General features: G+C 39.5%; 1 protein-coding gene across 13 annotated transcripts in view; it reads left to right on the top strand.

Annotated features, from left to right (window-relative positions):
• The first annotated feature begins 2004 nt into the window (after positions 1 to 2004).
• Positions 2005 to 11107, top strand: part of LOC110533427 (CMP-N-acetylneuraminate-beta-galactosamide-alpha-2,3-sialyltransferase 4) — a 52279-nt gene continuing 43176 nt past the window's right edge. For 3 of the 13 annotated variants that reach the window (XR_016483594.1, XM_021617617.3, XM_090186034.1), the window contains exons 1-2: positions 4866 to 5082; positions 7388 to 7471. The gene's annotated coding sequence lies outside the window, so the exon portion shown is untranslated. Of the gene's footprint in view, positions 2310 to 4860; positions 5083 to 5771; positions 5989 to 7387; positions 7472 to 11107 lie in introns of those variants that run through there. The other 10 variants (XM_021617618.3, XM_090186035.1, XM_090186040.1 and 7 more) reach the window with 6 other exon arrangements.

The raw sequence follows: 11107 nt of genomic DNA, 5'->3' as shown, positions 1-11107 counted from the left end.
CCACACCACCTTCCTGTTCAAGTGAGCACATCACAACAAGGTGAGCCCAAAAATGTGTTGTATGCTGCTGCATAAATGATGTAATATGACAGGGATATATGCATACTGTGGATAAGAAAGTAACACTGTGTATGTTGTCTAGTAAGCTTTTAGTAGCCCATGTGCCTCACCCTAATAATGTGGTTCCTTTCCCCCTCATAACTTAGCCTACTGTTCTGACTTGGTGGTGCACATGTAGCCTATAGTCTGTTTTAGAGAAATGTAATCATTGAATATTGTAAGAGCTTTCATTGTCTGCCTATATGCCCCCTTTATTTATCTTGCGGTTCTGGTGTACAGAGAGAATACTGTAAAACTGGCCCATGATCTGAGTTCTGTCGCTGTACATTTCAAAAGTGCTGAACAAATAGGTAAATTGACTATTTCCGTTTTAGCCCGCTCAAGTTTAGGTTATTTCATTCCATTTACGAGTTTTGTCAATTTAGTCATTGTCCATTGTTTGGAGCGCTCCTGTCAATGTTGAGTAAAGAGGCACAAGCATAGATGTAGGCCAATAGGCTACCTGGCCTGCGTGCAAATGTGGGTATATAAATGTGCCTATTTGGGGATCTAATAGTATTTCTGATTGGCTTAACACACCACCACTAATGAACTGTGGAGCTTCTCAAAGTAATGTTTTCTTCACCTCAAACAGCAAGCAAACAAAGTTCATGATTGAGATTTACAATAGTCCCTCAATGTATATGAAATATCTTTCCATCGCTCTCCTTTTCGATAAACTCTTGATAACCACTCAGCGTGAAAGGTTAAAATGTAATGTTCTGATCCAGTGGAAATGTCATACTTCTTATCAGTGCTTGACTTGGACTGAAATAGGTTCCGGTACTCATTTTGGGTGCTGGTACTGTTTATATGTAGGTGCAGGAGCTCCACGATACTTTGAGCTAATACTCTATAAGAGGAACAGGAGCTCAAGCAGTTGAACATTTGAGGTGCTAGTCCTCAGCTCTGGTGAACTCTATATATATTTTTTTTTATATATATATTTTTACCCCCTTTTTCTCCCCAATTTCGTGGTATGCAATTATTAGTAGTTACTGTCTTGTTTCATGCTACAACCCCCGTATGGGCTTGGGAGAGACTGAGGTTGAGAGCCATGCGTCCTCCGAAACACAACCCAACCGCACTGCTTCTTAACACAGCGAGCATCCAACCCGGAAGCACCTGGTCAGCGTGCACTGCACCTGGCCCGCCACAGAAGTCGCTAGTGCGCGATGAGACAAGGATATCCCTACCGGCCAATGTGAACCGATGCTTTCTTGGTACGTTTCGAAGGGCTTTGCACACCTGGATCGTACAATATTCGCCTATGATTCTTTTCAGAATTCTTCAAGCTCTGTCAAGTTGGTTGTTGATCATTGCTTGACAACCATTTTAAGTCTTGCCATAGATTTTCAAGCAGATTTATGTCAAAACTAACTCAGCCACTCAAACAATATGGAGAGTGGTACTCTGTAAAAAATACATAGTATACAATCGGTGACTCAATGTCATATTTATCCTGATACCAGATTCGAATTGACGCAACCCTAACAATATTCCATAAAAAAATCTGCCGTTTCCAGCTACAATAGTCATTTACAATGTCTACACTGTGTTTCTGATCAATTTGAAGTTATTTTAATGGACAAAAAAATGTGCTTTTCTTTAAAAAATAAGGACATTTCTAAGTGACCCCAAACTTTTCAACTGTAGTGGACGTTGTCATAGTTTGTCTATTTGATTATTGATTGATTGTACATTGGCTAATATTTTATTTTATTTATTTATCCATTATTTTACCAGGTAAATTGACTGAGAACACAGCAACGACCTGGGGAATAGTTACAGGGGATGAATGAGCCAATTGTAAATGGGGGATTATTAAGTGACCATGATGGTTTGAGGGCCAGATTGGGAATTTAGCCAGGTCACCAGGGTTAACACCCTTATGATAAGTGCCATGGGATCTTTAATGACCTCAGAGAGTCAGGACACCCATTTAACATCCCGTCTGAAAGACCTTACCCTACACAGCACAATGTCCCCAATCACTGCCCTGGGGCTTTGGGATATTTTTTAGACCAGAAGAAAGAGTGCCTCCTACACCACTTCCAGCAGCATCTGGTCTCCCATCCAGGGACTGACCAGGACCAACCCTGATTAGCTTCGTCCCTGATACCTCCGTCTCTTTCTCCTGCGAGTGACGGGGATGAGGGCATTTTCGGGCGTCTAAAGTAAATCCTTCCCGCCCGACTCTCCAGTACGGGGTGAGTAATCTCTGTCCTGATATCTAGAATCTCTTTTCGGTCATAAGACACATACAAAATACGTTTCAAATAACGAGAAAAAACATACACAATAGCACAATTAGTTACGGGATCGTAAAATGGCAGCCATCTCCTTCAGCGCCATTCTCATTGTACAGTTGGTAAAAACCGAAAGATTCTTCTGTAGTGACAAATTTCCAGTGCATGTTGCATCCGTTTAAGTGTAGCCTAGAAGTCATTGGGTATTTGTCCAATATCGTGCGTAAAAGCAGTTGTTTCTTGACAACAGCGTTTCAAATGGTGTACTTTTGAAAACATCGTCTTCAAATATTGTTATCTTTCTGAATTGTGTCATATTTGAGAAGCATAGCCACCATCCCTCAGTCTTGTATGCATGTATCCACTGTATAGACCTACCTTCAGCTGACAGCTACAGGGAACAATATTTGTGGTTCTACAGGGTAAGTTCTCGGCTTTTCTTCGGTTTTCTAAATGTATTTACTATTTTCTAAATCTATTTATGGTAAGAAGAACAAGTTGTGGACTGTTGGTAAAATTCTGAATCTTTGGCATGAATAACAATGCGAGTTGCAAAAACACATGGCATCACTGAATAATGGGTATTTTGTGTATAATTTATTGAATTCCTGCAGGTTTTATTAGGCTACCAACATTGCAGCATTACATTTTAACTAATGTAGCCTTCACTAATTTATAGGGATGATGTTTGGATTAAGGAATATGATAATGCCATATATATATTCATAATAAATAATCTAATTTCAACTGGGGACTTAAAAGTTCTCAAACAATATGAGAAGAAGGGATGGTGAAGAATTCATTGCAAACACACCAACCCATTACAGACTATCAAGACACAGAACCATGTTGATTGGGTGTTTTATAGTAGTAATAGCACCAGATGTCTACATGTCAAGTAGAATAGAGGAAACATTAAATATGGTGTGTAGGCCTATAGCAGCCAGATAGACGCTAAAGAGGTTACTTTTGCTACATTGTATTGTATTCATTTCGTCTGCTGCTGCTGCTATTAGTTTCCGAGGTGAAGTTTCCCTAGGTACAGCTCTAGGATCAGCTTCCCCTCCCTCAATCCTAACCTTAACCTTTCGTGTGAAAAAGACCTCAATAGAAGACCCCTTTTAATGTGCTTAATTTTTCAAAACCATAATGAACACCATAACATTTGATATATCCTGAGGAATCAATTTTTTTCATAATCCTAAAGATGTTATGAATGTAGAAATGTGACTAATCACATAAAGTGAGACTGAGCAATTCTGACTCGTCAACTGGGGTGAATTTCAGTCAACTAAGTGACAATGTTTTTTAGGCTGTTTGTGAACAGTCACATTGAAGTAATCTTATCCTTGATGCAGGTGCTTCTCAAGAAACTGATAGGGAGTGACTACAGGCTACTATTTCAAAATGCTTATCTGATGTAGAGATACAAATTCAAGGTGCAGTGTTTGTCTCTCTGTGAAACACAATCAACCTGATCAATTTCACATAGAAATGTTTAGTTATAGATCTGTCGTTCTCATTGAAAGCAAGTCTAAGAAGAGGTAGATCTGTTCTATGTGCGTTATTTATATGCTTTCTGTTCTTAAGTTTAGTTTTTGTGTCTTTTACTTTACCTTTAAGTGACCTTTGTTTTTTAAAAAGAGTGGATATCCACTCTACTTTAAGGTATTTTTATCAGGCTTTGTTAAGACAGGCATGGACACATATGGGGAGATAGAAATGAGGGAGACACAGGAGGAAGGGTGGAGACAGGAAATTAACCCCGTTTTCCAGTGGGGAGCCATGTGCTTGATGCCGGGTTCTGAAAAAAAGCATTGTTCACTAAAATGAAAGCATTGTTCACTAAAATGGTCTGTTTCCGTCCTGTTGGGGCAGGTCTATTGGTTACACAGTAATGTCTGGGAAAGTTTAATAATGATGATGTAGATCCTGCTAAGATTGTGCTGGTCTGGGCAATGAGTGGTGAGTTTGTATAATGGCAATTGGTGTATTATACAGCCAATGGTAGCACATATTTCCCACTGCAACCCTGAATTGCTTCACCATTACTCTAATTTAGACATGTCTGTGTGTGTGTATGTGAGTACTCTCAAATATATTTCAAATTGCAGTGGTACTTCAGCCTACAGACACCATTAAGATTGGGGTCATATTTTGTTTACAAATGTGTCACAAACAACGTAGGATGTGCCACGTTCAGATGAGTGGGCTGGGACTATATATTTACCTGGAATTTGCTTTGGCATCTCTTACCACCTCTGCCACCATCGCAAGCAGTTAACCAATGTTTTCTGTTTGGTAGAAAGCTGAGTGGTGGGGCTGGGAAAGTATGTATGTAATGTAACCACTCTCAAATTCACTACCATGTGAGAGTTTCACTACCTTGTGAGTGGAACAACTACAGATCCACAGTAATGACCATATTTCAATCAATGGTATGAAAATTATTTTGGAAAGCTCAACCCCTGACCTTAATTGGTGATTTAGCGAGATAGAGAACTTATCAAAAATGCTGTTTTTACAGAGAGTCAAGTGTGGTCTTGGTGCTGTTTCCTCCTCTGTGTGATTTCCGGTTTAGTCAATGTTTCACATCCAACTGACACAGCAATAGTTTCTTGTGTTTCTTTCTTCTTATACTGGTCATTTGTTATTTTCAGGAGTGTGACATTCATTTCCATTTTGGTCATTTAGTTTATACCAGAGTGATTTACAGTCAGTGCATTCAGACAAGGTAGGTAAAACAACTACATATCACAGTTATTGCAAGTAAAATCTTCCTAAAAAGCAGCAGTTATTAGTGAAATTGGCGGTGGTGCTATTAAGTGCAATAACAACAAGTACAACAGTTATGTGTTCATTTAGGGTACCACACAACATTCATTCTATTTTGCTTTATTTTTGTATTTTTTGTTGATGTATTGGCTTTGTGCCATACTGTCTGTAGAAATTACAGTGAATGGACGATATAGCCTAATATTCAAACCCAAACGGTGTTCTGTACGATACGAACTGCCACGTGTGACTCCAATGACACTATTAATCCCAACTAATCTTCAATCTTAACATAGGCCGTCCGAAGCAGAAACGCAAAGCATTGGACCCGCAAAGCATTGTTCTTATTAACTGACTTACCTAGTTAATTAATGTTAAAAAATATATATATGCTTAGGATGGTTGGCAGGACCATAAAATCAATAGCTCTCACAATGTTCTCTTGTAGAATCTTTCTTTGCGTAAATAATAAGGCTAATAAGGCTCAAATGCACTACCTTGTGAGATTTTCACTACCTTGTGAGTGGAACAACTACAGATCCACAGTAATGACCATATTTCAATCAATGGTATGAAAATTATTTTGGAAAGCTCAACCCCTGACCTTAATTGGTGATTTAGCGAGATAGAGAACTTATCAAAAATGCTGTTTTTACAGAGAGTCAAGTGTGGTCTTGGTGCTGTTTCCTCCTCTGTGTGATTTCCGGTTTAGTCAATGTTTCACATCCAACTGACACAGCAATAGTTTATTGTGTTTCTTTCTTCTTATACTGGTCATTTGTTATTTTCAGGAGTGTGACATTCATTTCCATTTTGGTCATTTAGTTTATACCAGAGTGATTTACAGTCAGTGCATTCAGATAAGGTAGGTAAAACATCTACATATCACAGTTATTGCAAGTAAAATCTTCCTAAAAAGCAGCAGTTATTAGTGAAATTGGCGGTGGTGCTATTAAGTGCAATAACAACAAGTACAACAGTTATGTGTTAATTTAGGGTACCACACAACATTCATTCTATTTTGCTTTATTTTTGTATTTTTTGTTGTTGTATTGGCTTTGTGCCATACTGTCTGTAGAAATTACAGTGAATGGACGATATAGCCTAATATTCAATCCCAAACGGTGTTCTGTACGTTACGAACTGCCACGTGTGACGTCAATGACACTATTAGTCCCAACTAATCTTCAATCTTAACATAGGCCGTCCGAAGCAGAAACACAAAGCATTGGACCCGCAAAGCATTGTTCTTATTAACTGACTTACCTAGTTAATTAATGTTAAAAAATATATATATGCTTAGGATGGTTGGCAGGACCATAAAATCAATAGCTCTCACAATGTTCTCTTGTAGAATCTTTCTTTGCGTAAATAATAAGGTTAACCCCAATTAGTCGACTAGTAGATTGTTTGGTTGTTATGCTGTTAGTCGACTCAAATGGTTTTAGTCGAGCAGAAACAAATATATACAGTACCAGTCAAATGTTTGGACACACCCACTCATTCCAAGGTTTTTCTTTATTTTTACTATTTTCCACATTGTAGAATAAATAGTGAAGACATTAACACTATGAAATAACACATATGGAATCATGAAGCAACAAAAAAAGTGTTAAACAAATAAATATATATTTTATAATTGAGATTCTTCAAAGTTGCCACCATTTGCCTTTATGACAGCTTTGCCGCATACGAAAATTGTCTCTTTTTTTGCTTTCTTGAGTAAGGCACCTCCAACATGCAGGTGTGTTAGCCAAGCTCATTGCTTTCTGTGGTGGTGAGTCAGCCAGCGGGAATATACGGAGTGTCGGGGTTGGTAATGATCTCTAGTTGCGCCGTGATTGACTCAGTGTTATGTCACTCATGGGGACAAAAATTCCAAGCCCCTTGGGTGCTACCATAGAGTTACATTCAAAGTGCCCATCCAAGAAGGCTCAAGGTCGCAGATAAAATGACGTCAAATCACATTATATCTACCGTAGCTTTGATTGGACTGATGTCAACATCATACTTTCAAAATCTTAGCTAGCAAGATAGACAAGCAGTCACCATCATGAATCAAGTCCACAATCTACTGGCAAATCCTTGTCATATGAAGAGAAATTATAGAAAAAACGTATTGGTGGTCATTGGACATAAATATTACACAACTATTTGGAAATGGCAAATTCAAAAATGAGTGGTTTGGAAGGAATCATTGGCTAACTGCATACGTTGGAAAGCAATCAGCTATTCAGTGGAGTGGATGTGTGGTCCAAATCTAGGTTTAAGGGTCTCTTTGATGCCAGCATTTGCCCGCAAGAAGGACGGCCGCACCACCTTTCTTTTCAAGAGGACAGCACAACAAGGTGAGTCAAAACAAATATTGTATATTGCTGCATAAATTATGTAATATGACAGGGAGATATGCATACTGTAGCTAAGAAAGTGATACTAAGTGTATGTTGTGTTAGTAGCCTACGTGCCTCACCCTAATAATGTGGTCCTTTCCCCCTCATAACCGAACCTACTGTTCTGACTTAGTGGTGCACATGTAGCCTATAGCCTGTTTTAGAGAAATGTAATCATTGAATATTGAAAGAGCTTTCATTGTCTGTCTACAGTGCCTTGCGAAAGTATTCGGCCCCCTTGAACTTTGCGACCTTTTGCCACATTTCAGGCTTCAAACATAAAGATATAAAACTGTATTTTTTTGTGAAGAATCAACAACAAGTGGGACACAATCATGAAGTGGAACGACATTTATAGGATATTTCAAACTTTTTTAACAAATCAAAAACTGAAAAATTGGGCGTGCAAAATTATTCAGCCCCCTTAAGTTAATACTTTGTAGCGCCACCTTTTGCTGCGATTACAGCTGTAAGTCGCTTGGGGTATGTCTCTATCAGTTTTGCACATCGAGAGACTGAAATTTTTTCCCATTCCTCCTTGCAAAACAGCTCGAGCTCAGTGAGGTTGGATGGAGAGCATTTGTGAACAGCAGTTTTCAGTTCTTTCCACAGATTCTCGATTGGATTCAGGTCTGGACTTTGACTTGGCCATTCTAACACCTGGATATGTTTATTTTTGAACCATTCCATTGTAGATTTTGCTTTATGTTTTGGATCATTGTCTTGTTGGAAGACAAATCTCCGTCCCAGTCTCAGGTCTTTTGCAGACTCCATCAGGTTTTCTTCCAGAATGGTCCTGTATTTGGCTCCATCCATCTTCCCATCAATTTTATCCATCCAGAGTGATCATGGGCCTCTTGGCTGCATCTCTGATCAGTCTTCTCCTTGTATGAGCTGAAAGTTTAGAGGGACGGCCAGGTCTTGGTAGATTTGCAGTGGTCTGATACTCCTTCCATTTCAATATTATCGCTTGCACAGTGCTCCTTGGGATGTTTAAAGCTTGGGAAATATTTTTGTATCCAAATCCGGCTTTAAACTTCTTCACAACAGTATCTCGGACCTGCCTGGTGTGTTCCTTGTTCTTCATGATGCTCTCTGCGCTTTTAACGGACCTCTGAGACTATCACAGTGCAGGTGCATTTATAGACTTGATTACACACAGGTGGATTGTATTTATCATCATTAGTCATGTAGGTCAACATTGGATCATTCAGAGATCCTCACTGAACTTCTGGAGAGAGTTTGCTGCACTGAAAGTAAAGGGGCTGAATAATTTTGCACGCCCAATTTTTCAGTTTTTGATTTGTTAAAAAAGTTTGAAATATCCAATAAATGTCGTTCCACTTCATGATTGTGTCCCACTTGTTGTTGATTCTTCACAAAAAAATACAGTTTAATATCTTTATGTTTGAAGCCTGAAATGTGGCAAAAGGTCGCAAAGTTCAAGGGGGCCGAATACTTTCGCAAGGCACTGTATATGCCCCCTTTATTTATCTTGCGGTTCTGACTTGGTGTACAGGGAGAATACTGTAAGACTGGCCCATGTTCTGAATTCTGTCGCTGTACATTTCTAAAGTGCTGAACAAATAGTTATATTAACTATTTTCGTCCTAGCTCACTCAACTTTATGTTTTGTCGACTAGTCATTGCCTTTTGTTTGGACTAGTCATTGCCTTTTGTTTGGAGCGCTCCTGTTAATGTTGAGTAAGAACGCGCAAGCATAGAGGTAGATCTATAGGCTACCTGGCCTGTGCGCAAATGGAGGAATATAAATGTGCCCATTTGGGGATCTGATAGTATTTCTGATTGGGTTAACATACCACCACTAATGAATGACCTGTGGAGCTTCTCAAAGTAATGTTTTCTTCACCTCAAACAGCAAGCAAACAAAGTATGTTTTAACATTATTTGGAGTTACAATAGTTCCTCAATGTATTTGAAAAATCTTTCCACCTCTCCCTTTCGATAACCACTCGATAACCACTCAGCGTGAAAGGTAAAAATGTAATGTTCTGATCCAGTGGAAATGTCATACTTCTTATCAGTGCTTGACTTGGACTGAAATAGGTTCCGGTACTCATTTTGGGTGCTGGTATTGTTTATATGTAGGTGCAGGAGCTCCACATTACCTTTGAGCTAATATTCTATAGGATGAACAAGAGCTCAAGCAGTAGAACATTTGAGGTGCCGGTACTCAGCTCTGGTGAACTCCTGCCCAAGTCAAGCACTGTTTCTTATCCCTTGCGCAAATAGCCTACAGCTGTGTCTGTCCCAAGCTCACTGGTGCAGGAAACTCTGAGAGCCCAGAATATTTTATACAATGTTGCAAGTTCACTAGCTCAAGCTTCAGGCGGAACTAAGTTAATAGTTGATGAAATGTTTAAAGTTTGATGCAGACAGGCATCCGTAGCCAATGTGATTTATAGGATATATTTATACCTTGCTTGTTGAGCGTATTGCGATTGTTATAGGGATGGGACTTACTTTTCCTAAGACTACTGACTGTTTATTTGGCAGTCAGTAAGCTGAAGGTGCACCTCCACTACCAGCTGTTCCTACTACCACTTCCACATCCACTTCACCGCCCTGAGCTACAAGGCCCCGGGCTGTGGGGTGGAGCATGCCCACCTGCTTTCGGACTTGATCCAGAACCTCCAGGCAGACTCCCAGTACTACCACAGTCGCTTCCTCTCCTTCCCTCTGCGGGTTGACCAAGGCCTGCTCAGCAAGTTCAAGGATGCCGGCAAGCTATAGTGTCTAGACTCCCAAACACGACAACACTACTACGGTAGGACCTCAGAGGGAGGAACACATTGAGAATGGTGGTGGTTTGGTACACAGGCCTTTTCGCAGTTGAATTTGCTAAAATCCTGTGTCCTGTCCTCCGTCCTCTCTCGCCTCCTTTTTAAAAAGGCCAAAAGTAATCATGGAGTGGCAGCGAGGTGAGGTAATGTGGACGAAGATATGCTTGTATGAAATTACTCTACTTCTCCAGTCGCATGGCGCATGAATGACGTTTACAGGAGTGGATCCCAAAATAAATGTGTAAAGTGATAAAAACATATTAAGTTAGTTGTGCCAGACATTTTACAGATAAAATTATATGTTTTTCAACGTGTGCATGTTATTCTCCTCAGAAAAAACATAATGCTGATTCAAAGTGGGTTTGGTAGATTTCAAAACTCTTCCACAAAGGACTTGCATGTTTATCCTCGATGAAAAGTGGCTATCGAGGAGGGGAGGACACTCTTCTGTTCGCCTGTTAACAAATTGACATCCATTTATCGGGTTCCTGGTCATGGAGGAGAGAGGGTGGAGGACAGACTTTTTCCCAAATGAGAAAAGGCCACAAATGTCCGTCACTTTGACATTCACTTACAAACCAAAAATCAGTATTAGAAAATATTCATGCAGATTTTGTTTTCTAATAATTTAGCCAGATACTGTACATACAGTGCCTTCAGAAAGTATTCATACCCTTGACTTATTCCACATTTTAGTGTTACGGCCTGAATTCAAAATGGAGATAACCAATTCTCACCCATCTACACACAATAGCCCACAATGACAAAGTGAAAACATTTGCTAATTTAT

Source organism: Oncorhynchus mykiss, chromosome 10 (assembly GCF_057628025.1).
Source record: "Oncorhynchus mykiss isolate SJ-2025 chromosome 10, ASM5762802v1, whole genome shotgun sequence".
In the NCBI taxonomy this organism is placed as follows: domain Eukaryota; kingdom Metazoa; phylum Chordata; class Actinopteri; order Salmoniformes; family Salmonidae; genus Oncorhynchus; species Oncorhynchus mykiss.
This window is presented reverse-complemented; position numbering and strand designations above follow the sequence as displayed.